This window comes from Cucurbita pepo, chromosome LG03 (genome assembly GCF_002806865.2).
Source record: "Cucurbita pepo subsp. pepo cultivar mu-cu-16 chromosome LG03, ASM280686v2, whole genome shotgun sequence".
NCBI classification, from domain to species: Eukaryota; Viridiplantae; Streptophyta; class Magnoliopsida; order Cucurbitales; family Cucurbitaceae; genus Cucurbita; species Cucurbita pepo.
Genome location: NC_036640.1, coordinates 7,107,819 through 7,122,970, shown reverse-complemented (window position 1 = coordinate 7,122,970; position 15,152 = coordinate 7,107,819). Strand labels below are relative to the sequence as shown.

The 15,152-nt window shown below is 36.3% G+C and overlaps 1 non-coding gene across 1 annotated transcript; it reads left to right on the top strand.

The window, feature by feature from the left end:
- Positions 1-11,378: 11,378 nt before the first annotated feature.
- Positions 11,379-11,574, top strand: LOC111791925. Its single transcript, XR_002814713.1, has one exon. It is a non-coding gene; the product is annotated as a U2 spliceosomal RNA (small nuclear RNA).
- Positions 11,575-15,152: the final 3,578 nt, after the last annotated feature.

Below are 15,152 nucleotides of genomic sequence, written 5' to 3'. Positions count from 1 at the left end.
TTTTTTTTTTTTTTTTTTTTTTTTTTTTTTTTTTTTTTTTTTTTTTTTTTTCTTACCAGCAACTTGATGATTGTTTCAACCAATAACAGAATTATTACGTCCCATTGATTTTAATTATTGTTTTATTTTTCAACCTCAACTTCGAAATTTTAGTATCTCACAAATCAAATATTTGTTTAATTCCGGGAAAAAAAAATTGATATTTTGCTTGTTGATCTCTGTTTTTTTTTTTTTTTTCTTTTTTGGTCTTTGACCTATCTAACATTTTCTAAAGTTCATTGAAATTAATAATCTATTTGTAAAGTAAGAAGATGAAAAAAAAAAGTCTCTCCACCTCTCACTTGCTCCTCCAAATCTCCCCCGGGAGAAACGAAATTCAACTTCACCGGAATTTCATTGTGAACCAGGAACGTCAGTCTGTCTGAGGGGCTATAAGTTTTCTCCTAATCTCTTTCTTTTAGAGGCTTAGGCTGATACTGTAAGTAGATTTACCGATGGAACGCTTATAGACTAGGTTGGATGAAGTGAGCGAAGCATGAATAACATATATTGTGACATTTTTAAGTGATATGATTCTATGTAATGACGTAGTATTTTTGTGGTGCATGTACTTGCTTATAAGTATGTCTCAATGTGAAGTATAGAAGTATTACATAAATCACTACACTATATCATAATTTTAAATGCGAGACCTCGTACATGTTGTATGTTATGGACATGAATTACTTCTTGGTACATGTTGTATGTTATGGACATGAATTACTTCTTGTGCGATGTAATACCGTTCTTAAGGCAAACAAAATTTTAGGAACAAATTAGTTAGGAGTTTAGTTTAAGGACTCAAACATTAATTAGAACCAAAATGAAATTATTGAGAGTATAAGAAGTTAAAGAGTAGAAGAGATGTGAAATACCAAAACTATCCTTTTTCACCGACACACCTCTTTATGGATACGCAGATTCCATAGGAATGCCGTTTTCTGCAATTTTCTCAAATCTTCCTTCCTCATTCACACCACACATTGCCACCATATTATTCCACACACCTTTTTTATTATTATTATTTTTTTTTTGTTTCTTCAAATTTATTTATTTTTTATTTATATCTATTTACTATTTTAAACTTTTCAAAAATATATGTCCCTAAGTTCCTATAAAACTGCTTCTACCATTTATAAATTTTATTACCATTTATAAATGGGTTATAGATTTATCAAATAAAAAAATTGGAATCCAAGAAACCTATTAAAAATGTTTAAACTCAAATCTTAGAGTTATTTTAGAGACTTAATACACCTTTTACACAAATTTGTACCTACTAACATATTCTATTTTATTAAAATTTATTATAATGATATACAAGACATAAAAGACTCCAAACACACCGACAATTGACACTCTCAGATCACCTCTTTCTAATCGCGAAAACTAGGATGACCCTTCCTAGTCTACAACTAAGTCCTCGACCCTAATCCAATTTATGGGAGTATTGGGATTTAGACTCTTAATCGCCACTCACGCCCGGTCAGGACCCGATTTTCAAGGGCTCCCAAAGCAAAGATCTCGACTTTGGGAATGCTATAAAAACATGGTAAAATTTTTCACTATAATATAGCTATTTATTTATATTATCAAAATATATTTTACAAGTCCGACTTATTAAAAACTCAAAAAATATGAAAGATGTGGTAAAAAGGAAGGTAAATTTTTTCCCATTTAAACCAAAACATAAATATATTTTATATACAAATCCAAAATAAAGTTTGAATACTTAAAAGATAGTAAAATAGTTGAAACACCTACTCCAAATCTGTTTCCATCTTGTTACCTAAAAACATAAAAATTATGAAAAAGTAAAAAGCTTTTAGTAAGTTGCTTTCTTGCTCATAATCATATTCTTAAGGTGTGCTATGGTACCACACTCTTTTTTATAACAATCTTGTTCTTGTCGGGAAAATTTAGACCCTTAAGTTCTATTTTGAGTTCTTGTCATGGTCTAGCCTAAGGATCTTGGCCCGGGGTTCTGAGCTTTTAACTTTAGTTCCGAGGACTTAGATCTTGATCATGGTTCATGTTCTTGTCATTGGTACTTGATTCTTATTCCTTAGACACTCTGTTTAGTACTCGTGATTCGAGAGGCTTATATCTGAAAGTAGACTAGGACTTAGATTCTAATTTTGCCCCATGGTGGCCCAACATCCCCTTGAGTTGGGATATAGATGAAGCCTATAACTGTCTTGAAAATCCCCCGTGTCTCCTCCTGTGATGTGGTCATGTGATGTGATCATGGAGAACTATAGAAGAATCTTAGGTAATTTAGAGTCGTACTTAGCCGTCCTCATATCATGGTAGGGTTAACACTTGGGTTATGCATTCTTAAATGCCATCCTTTTGGCACAGTCCTTGACCCTAGAACATTATTTTAAGTTCGTGAGGTCTTAGGTTTTGGCTACATGAGTTCTTAGAACTTAAGGCACAACCAGAGCATGGCATGGGTTATGACATTAGGTTCTTAATCCTTAACATATCATGCCTGGATCTTTCAGGACTGTCATGTCACTATTTTACTTCAGGGACTTTATGGATTCTCATGAGGGTATTCTTGATTCATGACTAGTCATTCTCTGGTGCTAATTAGGGACTTATCTTTGCTTCTTTTATTATGAGCCATGACATACAGTCAACCTAATAGCTATCCTTAATGTGGCCCTAAATTACACTCCATGAAAGAATGACAAGGTCACATGATCGGTGTTAAACATGAACGTTACATTCATCTAGTAAAACATGGTGCAAGACATCTAATCTAGGTGAGGAAAAACATGAGGCCCAAACATGACATCGTGCTTAGAAGAGGAAACATGAACCTAATGATGCATAATGTGGTAGGAGGTCATAGGTCACTTATGACATGATTGTAGTATTTTCTAACATTCACGTGGATCATGGTAACTTAAGGTGGGGTGTGTAATGTTCTTAACTTGTTCCTATCATGCTCATGTGCGGAAGTCAACTATAACATTGGATCTGTTATAATAAAACTGTTGAAGTTCATGGAAACTTTATGAATTCTAGTAGGAAGGTCATTGGTATTTCCATCTTTTGTTGCTTGAATCTTGGTTCGTACCCTCAATCATGTTTTTGTCATGCATGAGTTTCATGTTCTTTAAGTCTTGATGTTCTTAGGGCTTGTATTGTACTCTTTTCTTTGTACTTGATTTGGAATGTTTTCTTAGTCCATGGTTCCAAAAGTTATTCTTAGAGCACAACCACACATAAATCTTGTCATAATTTCTTAAGCCCTAATGCAAGCTCATACATCAGGGATACGTGAACTTGACATAATAACTTATCTAAGTCTTTGTAAGGATTATATCACGTTTTTTTTTTTTTTTTGAGGTATTTAAATAAATCATGATCCTTAATAGGGCCTTTAGGGTAGTTTAGTCATTTCCCTTAAGTCTCGACTTATACTCCAAACATGTTAGATTTTTTAGAAACTTGCATAATTATCCAAGGTCATACATGAGTTTCTTATAAGGGTTCATAAATATTTGAAGTTCCTTGGGACCTTGAAAACATCTTAAAATTCTTATGGGGACATTTTGGTTATTTATTTCTCCATTTCTTGGTTTAAGCTATTAAAGTGCACCAACTTCCTTGAATTTTTCGATAGACCTTCATGTCCTTATATATAGGTATTATTTAAAACCTTACATGGTTCAGAGGCTATTTGAATCTTTAAATGGCCTACGATTATCCTAGGAGAATTTTAGTTATTTTAACCTTAATTATTGGTTCAGCCGCTAAATGTTTTCCAATGACTCTGACATCTTGCATAACCTCTTATATCCTCGAAAATAGGTCATATATAAAATCTTAGGTGATTTGGAATTTATTTGGTCTATACACCAATGCTTAGGCATATGGGGACCTTTGGGTCATTTTGTACTTATCATTGGTTCAGCCCTTAAATGAACTCCCATAACTACCAAACTTTATACATAGCCTTAACATGTTACCTTAGGTCTTCTATTAAAGTCTCATATCATTTAGAGGTCATTTAGGTCTTAAACCGGCTTTACATTACTATGGGGGTATTTTGGTCCTTTTACGTCTTCTTGATTTTCCCGCTTAACCTCATCCAATGAGTCTCAAGCTTCATTTATAACCCTAAAATGTCATATAATGGCTAGGATTAAAATTTTATGAGTAGAGTGAAGGGAATAACTTTTCATCCATATAGTAGAAGAATTGAGAACCGTTTTTATTTTATTGAGAATTAAAAGAAAACAATAAATTGGAGAGTAAGAACTCTACCTTTCTTTTATATTTCACAAGATCTTTCTTGCTATGACTCGAACACAAGGGTAAAGCTTGTGGGAGTCTCTTGAAAGAAAATCCAGAAGAATTGGAGAAGGAAAAGAATTGGAGAAGTAGAATTTCAACCGAATTGATCAATGATGTTATAGTCTTGATCAATGATAGGTTGCAGCACCTTGGTCCGGACAACTTACAAAACTCCCTTGGGATGTCCCCTTATAGGTTGGTTTTCCAAAAGACCTTCCATTCACACCTAGAGTTGGAGTATAAAAAACTTGACTTTATGGAGATCTTAGACTTAAGACACCTAGCGGATGAAAATGCCAAATGGTATAAGGAGAAGACAAAAGAGGGAATTCCTATAGGTAGTGGCATCAATCTAATCATTTTGCAACACGTTGTTGGATATGACCCATGATCGAAATATACCAAAGCAAATAAGTTAAACAAAAAAAAAAAAAAAAAAAAAAAACTTGAGGAGAGAGATCCTCTAAATGGAAAAACCGTAGGGTAAATATATCATACATCTAACGAGTATTTATAGTGGATAATCCACTAACAAGTTTTTCAAACTTTCTTCTCAAGTTAAAAACAACTGACAACTTTGTAAGTAAATAACTAAACATGGTCCATAATTTAGCAACTTCTAACAATTCTGTTAAAGTTGCTCCATAAGCTTTTCTACTAAGTGAAGTTTATTGGCTCAAAGTCTCTCCCGTAAGCTTGACTTTTTTCGAGTTCTTCACTCCCAACAACTCCCACATCTCTAAACTTAACCCATGCTTGGGTCTTGGTGAGAATATACGCACGTTGCTATTTGGTGCATATGAACTCCACAATGATCTGTGTCTTCTCGACTCACTTACTGATGAAGTGGAAGCGAGTGTCAATGTGTTTGCTGCTCCATAAAATAACAGATTCTTCATCAGTGTAATCGCCACAACGTCCATGACCAAGACCATGACCTCTACTTTCCTTGTTGTGGCCACCATGTCCATTCGTACCTGAAAAAGAAGAATCAGCTGCATCATTTCTTTTCGTCCATACGAGCCACTCCTCATATGTCAGTAAGAGATGTTTCAACTCCTCTTTGTCATCATAGCCATGAAATCTCTCCTCATGGACCTTGAGACAACCAACAACCTCCTTAAACGACATGTTTTTAAGGACGCTGAACTGATCAATAGATGTAACAATCTACATGAATCTCGGGGGCAACTTCAAGAGCTTTCTTATCAACAGAGATCTCATCCACCTGTCGCCTAACGAACGGATATCGCTGAAGAACGTCGTCAACTTCAGGACAAAGTCGTCTATTGACTCCATCCTTCGTGCGGATAGCCTCGAACTCATTCTTCAATGTAAGGCACAGACTGACGCCTTGACTTTGGTTGACTCAATAGTGCAAAAGGATAGACAATTTTTTCTCGAAATAAAAAAAAAAGGAATTTAAAACATAATATACATTATATATATATTATATCAAAATAAAGTTCATATATAAGTAGTTAAAACACAAAATAATAGTTAAAACAAAAAATAAGGAATGGACACAAAATATTTAAACCAAAAGGATGTGGAGGATGACCGGTAAGGCTTGGCTATGAAAACTGCTCCAGAGTTTGCTCCCCACGTCGACCAACTCCTTATTTACCTGAAAAACATAGAAAACATGGAGTGAGTACAAATACTTACTAAGTAGCCTACTTATAGGTTCTTAATCGTGTTATTGATATGCTAGGGTATCACACTTTTTTTCTTTCTTATTTTGGTTCTTGTTGCAAGTACTTAAGCCATTTAGTTCTGTTCTTGACTTGTGACTTCTTATCATGATCTATTCTGAGGACCTTGGTCCTTGGATTATGAGGTCTCAACCTTGGTTCTGATACGAGGGCCTTAGTACTATGTGTTGAACACTGTCATAAGTCCTATTCTCTAGGACCAAGACCTATTCTCAAGGTCTTTTTAGGCTTGTTAGTTTATCTTTAGGTTTAGCAGAAGGCTATATAATGCTATTCTTTCTGCTGTTGAAATCATCAAGTTTTGAGTGTCATATTGTATGTCTTGAGTAACTTTGGTGTTGTGAGTACATTTGTTCCCGCTTTCGGCGCACAACAAGTGGTATCAGAGCCTTATTGTGGTATTTGGGGGTATTGTGAAAGTTTGGGCCTCATTGACCATTAGACGTGCTCACAATCGTGTTTATTCTCTTGAAAATCAATTTTCAAGAATTGTGTTTTTGAGTTACATCCAGATTAATTATTGCAAATGACAGAACCATCACAACGTGGATCGAGAGTGTGGAGTTCCAATCTCGAAGTAGAGAAATTTGATGGAACCAATAATTTTGGTGTTTGGAGAGGCGAAGTTAGCGATTTTTTAGTCATGCAAGACCTCGATGTTTCTCTCCAAGAGGAGATGCCTGAAGACATGACAGAAGCAGAATGGATGAAATTAAATCGGCAAGCCTGTGGAATTATTCGATCCTGTCTTGGCAAGGATAAGAAATATCCATTTATGAAGGTTACCATGGCGAAAGAATTATGGGACAAGCTTGAAGCGAAATATATGAAGAAGAGTGTGGAAAATAAACTCTATTTGAAGAAGAAACTCTTCCGTTTTGACTACAAGGAAGGTATCTCAATGGCTGAGCATTTGGATGATTTTAACAAAATCATCACTGATTTGCTCAATCTTGATGTTAAGATTGATGACGAGGACAAGGCGTTGTTGTTATTAAACTCTTTGCCGGAATCCTACGAGTTTTTAGTAACAACCCTACTACATGGAATCACTAATATTGATTTTGAAGATGTTTCAAATGTCTTAATAAACAATGAGATGNGACGAGGACAAGGCGTTGTTGTTATTAAACTCTTTGCCGGAATCCTACGAGTTTTTAGTAACAACCCTACTACATGGAATCACTAATATTGATTTTGAAGATGTTTCAAATGCCTTAATAAACAATGAGATGTGAAAGAAGGAAAAGGAGACGTATCAAAGCTCTAGCTCAAATGTTCTCACTGCTCATGGAAGAACTTCTACCTGGAAAAGGAACGAATGTGGAGAGTCTCGATTAAAGTCGAGAGGTAGATATGATAATTGGAGAAAACTTGATAAAAATGAGTGTGCATATTGTCGACAGAAAGGCCATTGGAAAAAAGATTGTTCGATCTTNGTCATTGGAAAAAGGATTGTTCGATCTTAAAAGAGAAGGGGTCGAAGTCCATTGTGGTTAAAGATGACGACACTGATACACATGATGCCTTGACAATCTCCCTATCAGCCAGCCAAACCATTGAATGGATTCTTGATTCTGGGTGCTCCTATCATATGTGTCCCAACAAAGAGATGTTTTTGGACTTCAAAAAGTTCAATGGTGGAGTTGTCTATATAGGCAATGATAATACTTGCAAGATAATGGGAATCGGCTCAGTACAAATCAAGATGTTTGATGGGGTTATACGAAAACTCAAAGATGTGAGGTATGTTCCTGACTTGAAGAAAAACTTGATTTCACTTGGCGTTTTGGATGCGAGTGGTTATCGCATCATTTTGGAAGGAGGGAATTTGAAAGTAGCTCGTGGAGCTTTGGTGGCAATTACAGGAACTAGAAGAGGTAGCATATACTACCTCAACGGAACCACAATAATTGGGCATGCTGCTATGGCAAGTTCGAAAGAACAAGACATATCGAAATTATGGCACATGCGACTCGGGCATGCTGGTGAGAAGGCGCTTCAGACATTGGTGAAACAAGGAGTCCTTAAGGGTGCCACAACTGGAAAAATTGATTTCTGTGAACATTGTATATTTGTTATACAAAAAAATGTGAAGTTTGGTACAACTATACACCAAACAAAGGGCATTTTGGATTATGTTCACACGATGTATGGGGTCCCACAAAGAATGTCTCATTGGGAGGAAAGAGATGGTTTGTCACCTTTATTGATGACTACTCGAAGAGAGTTTGGATGTATCCCATGAGGCACAAAAACGAGGTTCTCCAAATCTTCCTAGAGTGGAAGAAAATGGTAGAGAATCAGACGGATAGGAAAATCAAAAAGCTGAGATCAGACAACGGGGGAGAATATACTTATGATCCATTCCTTAAAGTATGCCGAGATGAAGGGATCGTTCGACACTTCACTGTTCCTGGTAAGCCACAACAAAATGGAGTTGCTGAGAGAATGAACCAGACATTAATAGAGAAGGTTCGATGCATATTGTCTCAAGCAGGATTGAGTAAGGCATTTTGGGCTGAGGCTCTCAGTTATGCAGTTCACTTGGTGAATCGTTTACCTGTTTCTGGAAACGGTGGGAGAACTCCGCTTGAGGTATGGTCAGGTAGTCCTGTTAGTGATTATGATAAATTGCATGTGTTTGGGTGTCCTGCTTATTATCATGTGACAAACTCAAAACTGGATCCTAGAGCAAAAAAAGCCAAGTTTATGGGCTTTAGCAAAGGTGTGAAGGGCTATAGGTTATGGTGTCCAGAAACAAGTAAAATTGTTAATAGTCGAGATGTGACATTCGATGAGTCTGGAATGTTTTTGCAGAAAATTGAAAATAATGACGAGGCATTGAAGCAGGTGGAGAAGGTGGTGTTCTCTCCTGATGTGGTTGCTCCTACCGAAGAACCTATTGATCAGGTAAATAATAACTTTGATGTCTTAGAACAAAAAGAGCAAAGTCTTGAGGAGCAAAGCCTTGTGAATGAAAGAGTGGAGGAACCTGAGTCAATCGCCAAGAATAGACCACGAAGGGTAATTCGAAAACCTGCAAGGTTTGATGATACGATAGCATATGCTTTCTCTTTGATTGATGGAGTTCCTAACAGCTACAAAGATGCTATTCAGAGCCCGGATAGCTTACACTGGCAAGAGGCTGTGAATCAGGAGATAGCATCATTGGAGATAAATCAAACTTGGGATTTGGTACCACTTCCAAAAGGTAAGAAGGAAATTGGTTGTAAATGGGTTTTTGCAAAAAAGGAAGACTCTTCTGGTATACGTTATAAGGCTCGACTTGTGGCTAAAGGTTACGCACAAAAGGAAGGTATTGATTACAATGAAATTTTCTCACCTGTGGTAAAACATTCTTCCATTCGAATTTTGTTGGCTTTGGTTGCTCAATTTAATCTTGAGCTTGCACAACTTGATGTAAAAACTGCTTTTTTGCATGGAGATTTGGAAGAAGAAATATATATGGCGCAACCAGTTGGTTTCCAAGTAGTTGGACAGCAACATTTAGTATGCAGATTGAAGAAATCTTTGTATGGGCTGAAGCAATCCCCTCGCCAATGGTATAAAAGGTTTGATCATTTCATGGTAGAGCATATGTATACTCATAGTCAATTTGACCATTGTGTGTATTATCGGTGTCTCGATGATGGATCGTTTATCTATTTGCTCTTATATGTTGATGATATGTTAATTGCTTCAAAGAGACAGATGGAGATTGATAAGCTCAAAGATGAGCTTTCTAAAACATTTGAAATGAAAGACTTAGGCAATGCAAAGAAAATACTTGGAATGGAGATAGAGCGAGATCGGAAAAAAGGTACAGTCTGGTTGACTCAGTCTCAATATCTACGCAAGGTATTGTCAAGATTTAGTTTGAATAATTCAACCAAACCCGTTAGTACTCCACTTGCTCCTCATTTCAAGCTTAGTGCTTCCATGTGTCCAAGTTCTGATGATGACAAAAGGTATATGGAGAACATTCCTTATACAAATGCTGTTGGTGCGTTGATGTATGCTATGGTGTGTACTCGACCTGATCTTTCACACGCAGTAAGCATGGTGAGTCGTTATATGCATAATCCTGGTAAAGAGCATTGGCAGGCTGTAAAATGGATTCTTAGGTACATTCTTGGCACTATTGATGTTGGTATTAAGTTTCAAAAACAAGAAATGTTTAATCTTGACAATCGTGTAGCTGGTTATGTGGATTCTGATTATGCTGGTGATTTGGATAAGCGACGATCTACTACGGGTTATTTATTTACTATGGCTGGTGGACCTGTTTGTTGGCGTTCAACATTGCAGTCTACTGTTGCATTGTCTACCACTGAAGCAGAGTATATGGCAGTAACAGAAGCTTTTAAAGAAGCTATTTGGATGCATGGTTTGATCAATGACTTGGGTATTTTGCAGGAACATATAGATGTATTTTGTGATAGCCAGAGCGCTATTTGCTTGTCAAAAAATCAAGTCCATCATGCTCGTACAAAACACATTGATGTCCGTTTTCACTTTATTCGAGAAATTATTAGCAAAGGGGATATTCGGTTATTAAAAATTGGAACTGCTGATAACCCTGCTGATATGTTGACAAAGGTTATCACTCGTGAAAAGTTCTGGCATTGTTTAGATTTCATCAACGTCGGAAGGGAGTAGTGTGTTGACATGGTAGCAACCAAATTAGCTATCAACTTGGAGATCTTATGACAAGGTGGAGATTGTTGAACACTGTCATAAGCCCTATTCTCTAGGACCAAGACCTATTCTCAAGGTCTTTTTTTGGCTTGTTAGTTTATCTTTAGGTTTAACAGAAGGCTATATAATGCCATTCTTTCTGCTGTTGAAATCATCAAGTTTTGAGTGTCATATTGTATGTCTTGAATAACTTTGGTGTTGTGAGTACATTTGTTCCGCTTTCGGCGCACAACAGGACGCTGGTACTAAACTTGTACGAACTTTTTGTTTCAAACAACCAAGAATCGTGATTCATCTTAAGGATGTGCACCTCACCCGATCTCACCTAATTCTTGAAGTTAAAGTTGTCAAAAGTAACCTTGAATCCGAATATAATTCACGTTCAACTCAATTCTTTATTGTCATTTTTTTTAATTATAGGGTACATTAATAATTAAAATTTCACTATTTTAATTAAATAAAAGAAATTAAGCGATGCAAATTTGTAGGGGTTCGAAAAGAATAGTCCTTAGCGTGAGAATGAGGGAAGCAATTTGTCCCACATCGACTAAACTTAGAAGCAAGAGCAGGAGACTTGAGTATAAAAAAGGCGTGCATAGCCCTTGGAAAAGCATACCTTTCTCGGCCTTTTGGCTAAGATCAAGTGTAGTATCTGTTCTTATCAGTTTAATATCTGATACGTGGGCCATCGGCCCACATGATATTAAATTAATTTTTCAAGGGGGAGGGCCCACCACAGTAGCTTGCTATTGGGGCTCTCGAGCGTCGCCCATGCGTTGCACTACAGCTTGGGCCTGGCGCACCCCTCCAAAATTGAATTCTTAAATATTCGTAGTTTTTATTTTTATTTTGAATTTAAAATGTAGTTACACTTTAAGTCCTTTTCATATATGTCTTTTTTGTGCCAACTAATTTTTCAGCCATGCAAAACATATCTTTTAAATCACTCGTTTTTTCCTCGGGTTAGGTTTTGAGTTATATTATTCTGTTCGAAAATTCGATAATCGATCGAAAATTCGATAATAGAGATATCGATTTGTTTTTCGATAAAAGAGAGATCTCCAGTTCGATAAAAGAGAGATCTCTTCTTCACCCCTTCCTAAATCAATAACTAGAATGAAAAAAATGGGAATACTAACACATCCGGGAAATACCCACTAAAGCCCCGAACCATATAGTACTTACTACCGGTGCCGCGAAGAGATATGTTTTTAGATCTCTAAACCCTCATGATAATACCGATAGAAAGATTATTGAGTGTCGATTCGATGATGTCAATAGAAAAATGATTCGAGTGCGATTCGATGAATATTGATAGGACTACTGAGTGCCTACCATAAAAATTATAATACACAAGTAAGAACGATGAGAAAAATATAAAATTTCTTCCTTTTATTCATTTAATGATAATTCCATTTTTCTTAGTTTTTCAATTCCGCTTCCTTCTAAATATTTTTCTGTATCATTTGATTCACCAATGAAAGAACTCAAAATGATTTAGATTTAAGAGTGAATTTTACAAACAAAATCGAACTAAATGAATTGGGCTAAGGTTAAATTATTATTATCCTCAATCGCTCGAAGTCCAAAGGCTTGTAAGTTACAAAGTCTTTTCAAGAACGAACAAGTATTGCAATATAAATATATTGAAATCGGAGAAATATAACACAACTTTGTGACAAGGGTTCTTGTTGAGGCTGATTTTGTAACTATAAAATGGAGATTGTCAAAGCCAATGATTCTGAAGTGTTTGAATTATAAGCACTTCTAATTTACAAAACACTACCAAATAAAAGTAGTTTAGAATACACTCTTTGGTCTTACCTACCATGGTAGCTCTCATGTTCCTATCTTTATTTAATTATAATATATCTGAAGTTGATGTATTTCACCGTTATTAACTCAATCGGCACGAGAAAATTATAAAAATTAGAGTATATATTTAAAAAAATAAACACGGTTGAGCTGCAGTTACACTTTATTGTGAGATTCCCGAAAGGGAACGAGTGTCAGCGAGAACGCTGGGCTCCAAAACGGGGTGGATTGTGAGATTCCACGTAAGTTGGAGAAGGGAAAATAAAACATTTTTTTACAAGGGTGTGAAAACATCTCACTAGCAGACGCGGTTTAAAAACTTTGAGCGAAGAAGGAAAAACCCAAAGAAAATAATATTTGCTACCCGTGGATTTAAGCTCTTACATCCGTTTCGAAGATGACAAATGTAAATATTCCTTTTAAGAACACGAAACGAAATTATTTTTTTTTATTGTCAAGCATCGTATTCTCGTACATTTTAAATAAAACTTTCAATCAAACGACCCTTATAATAAAAGAAACTCACTAAAAACGAACAAAAATTTGAATTTGCGAAAGTGATTAGGTTAGAAAGAAGAAGGTGATATTGGTGAAGCTCATCCACTAATTTGGTCCCGTTCTAACTACTCACCTACTTTCTTTTCTCGACCTTCTCCACTTGGAAACTACGTCACAAATATGGTCCAAATCGAATTATTAAATGGTAGCAAACGTCCCGCTTCAAACATATATATATATATTATCCTGTCGGAAAAAAAAAACTTTAAGCGTAAGCTAACTAAAAATCATTGTAAATTTATTAAATTTTAAATTAAAAAATAGCTTTAATACCATTTTTTATCTAATTTTTATCAATTTTTATCAATTTTGTATATGTTTTATAATTTATTGAATGAATAAACAAAACAAAAATAGAGGATTGAAATGTTTATAAATTTTAGGTTTAATAAATATATAAAATAAAATAAAATAATATTTAAAATATGGATAATTCCATCTTGAACTAAAAAAAATAATGATTTATTATTATTGAGCTAGATCTTAAATGGTTGCTGTGATTACGAACCCTATCGAGTTCAATTTTCCATAGATTAAACTTGAAAATCTTCGCTTGGAATGCAATCTATGTTGCAAAATCTTGCATTTCACTAATCTTCAAAAATCTCTACCTGATTTTGATCACTAACAGCCCACCCAATTCCGTCACAATCCCTCTTACTTCTCGCTCTGAACCCAAAATCCCCTTTCTAGATCTCTCCCCCCATCGATTTCTACAGAAACCCACATGCCTAGGATCAACTCAATCGAACCCAGATTCTTAATTTTGCTCATCGATCACTAGTTTCGAGTGAAAATCAGTTTGGCATTGTGTTCATGATGGTGGAGACCTCGATTCTTGGTGGGCGGTTCAATAACCAGAGGATTGATTTCAAGCGATGCGTTCCGGCGTTCTTCTCGACGTACAGGACGCTGTTTACAGTGCTGTGGATCGCGGCGGTTGCCACGATTTTTCTCTGGATGAGTACTATTCGTGATGGGTTCTTTTTTCTGCGGCCAGTCTCGAGCAGGCCGTTGCCGAGGCTGCGGCCTGTTGCGTTTAATTTGACGGATTTTGGAGCTGTTGGTGATGGGGTGACTTTGAATACTGATGCCTTTGAAAGGGCTATTTTGGCTATTTCGAAGTTGAGGAGCAAAGGTGGAGGGCAGCTTAATGTGCCTTCAGGGCGGTGGCTTACGGCTCCGTTTAATCTTACTAGTCATATGACTTTGTTTTTGGATGAAGATGCTGTTATTTTAGGGATTCAGGTGTGTTTTTCGTTCTGAATGCTCTGTTTCAGCTTGAATTTGGTTGAATTTTGTTCTTAGATCCTTGATGCTGAGATGAACTTGATGAAATTAGTTGATTTCTTCTGTTTAAACTTGCATGCTTGTTGCTCTTAGGATGCTATTCAGCCTGTTTGTACTTGCTGTTCTTGAGGCCTCATGGATGGATGGATGGATAGATAGATATAATACCCCTTTGTGTGTGTTCAATCCAATGGAATAGTATGTTGATTGTTAGCTTCACCGTGACATATTGGCAACTGTTATTAGTATTGATGCTGTATAAATACATTTTAAGACATGGTTTAGGTACAGATATTTGTGTATTTAGAAATCATGAGTCTATGATTAGTTACTGAGAGCCTGAACATTTTCCATTTCGAAACAATGAATGATTAGAAAGTGTTCATCTTACAAGAGGCGTCGAGAGGGTTGTTTCCGACAATCAGATTAGGCGTACAAGTGCAACCGTATTGTGAGATCCCACATTGGTTGGGGAGGAGAACGAAGCATTCTTTGTAAGAGTGTGGAAACCTCTCCCTAGCAGACACGTTTTAAAAACCTTGAGGGGAAGCCTGAAAGAGGATAATATCTGCTAGTAGTGGGTTTGGGCCATTACTAGGCGATGTGCCAGCGAGGAGGTTGAATCTCGAAGGGGATGAACACGAGGCAGTGTGCTAGGAAGGACGCCGGGCCCTGAAGGGGTGTGGAGTGGGGGGTCCCACATCGATTGGAGAAGGGAACGAG